At 34.2% G+C, this 2142-nt stretch overlaps 1 protein-coding gene across 3 annotated transcripts in view; it reads left to right on the top strand.

Annotated features, from left to right (window-relative positions):
• ME1 (malic enzyme 1, NADP(+)-dependent, cytosolic) overlaps nucleotides 1-2142 on the top strand; it is a 235038-nt gene that overhangs the window by 184943 nt on the left and 47953 nt on the right. The window lies entirely within an intron of this gene.

Below are 2142 nucleotides of genomic sequence, written 5' to 3'. Positions count from 1 at the left end.
GGAATCAACCTAAATGCCCATCAATGATACACTGGATAAAGAAAATGTGGTACTTACACACCATGGAATACTATGCAGCCATAAAAAATAATGAGATCTCATCCTTTGCAGGAACATGGATGGAGCTGGAGGCCATTATCCCTAGCAAACTAATGCAGGAGCAGAAAACCAAGTACTATATGTTCTCGCTTATAAGTGGGAGCTAAAATGATGAGAACACTTGAACACAAAGAGGGGCACAACAGACACTGGGGCCTAGTGTCCATGTGTTCTCATCTCCACCCCAGAGGTTGGAGGATCAGAGGAGGAAGAGGAGCAGAAAAAGTAACTATTGTGTACTAGGCTTAGCTTCTGGGTGATAAAATAATCTGTACAACAAACCCCCATGACATGAATTGACCTATAAAACTACCTTGCACATGTACCCCTGAACCTAAAATAAAAGTTTAAAAACAACAACAACAAAATAATAAAATCACAAGGGAAAAGGTTTCACAAATTTTGGAGATAAGGAGGATTTTTAAAATGCTTTTTAGTAAAATATACTAAATAGCAACTTTAGTTATAAACGGAACTTCAAAGTTTGTTGAATTTTAAGGAACTCAGAATCTCAGGTTTGCTATTTTTTTTGAAAAGCAGAAAACACCTAAACACAATGATTCCATTTTGCTTGTGATTCTTTTTTTTTTTGTCCTTGCTATAAATGTCGTGTGATTTTTGATACTATAGATACTTTTACAGAAATAAATACTAAATAAAAATGGTTGGAAATACCATTTTAATTATTTATCTCTCATTCTAAAAGAAAAAAGATTCATAGTGTAACATTTCTTCAAGTCCTTGGTATCATTTTGGAAACAGTTATTTCTTTGAAAGGTCAGCAGCAGAGATATAAATTTAGAAGTCATTTATGTAAAACGTGATTGTCATATCCTTAAGAATACAAGAAACTTAAGGGGATCACTATATGGGGGAAAAGAATGAATGATTATGGCTGAATCTTTATCATTTCTGCTGTCACAAAGAATAAGAAGTAACAGTAAAATATAATAAAAGGAATGGTAAGAAAAGTGAAAGGACTGTCTAAATGTTACAAAATAATACGGAAGTAAAGTGGTAGGAACAAAAGCCATATTGCTATGAAAGAAGTTAACACATCCATCCATCTTCTTTATTGTTACCTGCAAAGAAGAATCGAATTCCAATGGTTCTTAGCCAGAGATAACTTGTGTCAACTTCAGATTACTTATTCTAGCATTCAAGACCATTCATAATCTGAAATTCAGCAACCAATGCTGATCTTCTAAAGTCCTTGAAGCTAATGTTTGTCATCTCCCCAGTACAGATTTTGAGACCTCTATTCTATGATTGATTCTTTACTCCACTCTTTTCCTTATTTGAGTTCTACCAAGGCCCCATCTTAAGCCTCACCTAATTCATGTTGTTTTCCCTCAGTGCTTTAGTGATCAGTGTGCCACTGCTTTTGTTTTTAATCTGAACCTCCTTTAAGTTATTTATTTGCATCCTTTTGTCTTCCCAATGAGACTGTTTCCCAGTGAGCATTTCCAGGGCATGTTTCTTATTTGCTGCTTAATTCATTGAGCACTCTCAAGCTTCAATACATTATCAAAAATGAGTAATTTGGGATAAGCTATCCCTCAGGTACTCATCAGAGCTAAAGTGCACTAGATCTTGAATGTTCCATATGTAGTAAATCCTATAAAACATTTTACTATATCCCAGGAAAAATTAAAGCATACTTGGTTAACCTGGTTACAGCGAATTCTTGATCATTTATAATCAAAGAAAGATTCATGTTCTCACCAATATCTGTTCATATATTTCCTATAACATAAGGACCTGGTATGTTGAATGCATACAAATGCTGTTTTGCTATTAATAGTTTTGTTATAAAATTATAACACCCTTATTTTATCAGTGCAATCTTTTCAGATGTAAATATACTATTCATTTCATTGACTTGATAACTCTGTTTGTGCTCAGTATATATAGCAGCAGGCCCTGTGATTCAGTCCAGACCTTACCACCTATTAGCAGTATGAACTCATCCATGGCTTTTAATCTTACTGAATTCATTTATTTATCTGTTAAATGGATAATAACGCTGCCTTCTTCACTGGG

This window comes from Colobus angolensis, unplaced genomic scaffold (genome assembly GCF_000951035.1).
Source record: "Colobus angolensis palliatus isolate OR3802 unplaced genomic scaffold, Cang.pa_1.0 Scaffold362, whole genome shotgun sequence".
Taxonomy (NCBI): Eukaryota; Metazoa; Chordata; class Mammalia; order Primates; family Cercopithecidae; genus Colobus; species Colobus angolensis.
Note: the sequence above shows the minus strand (reverse complement) of the source record. Positions and strands in the feature narration are given on the sequence as shown.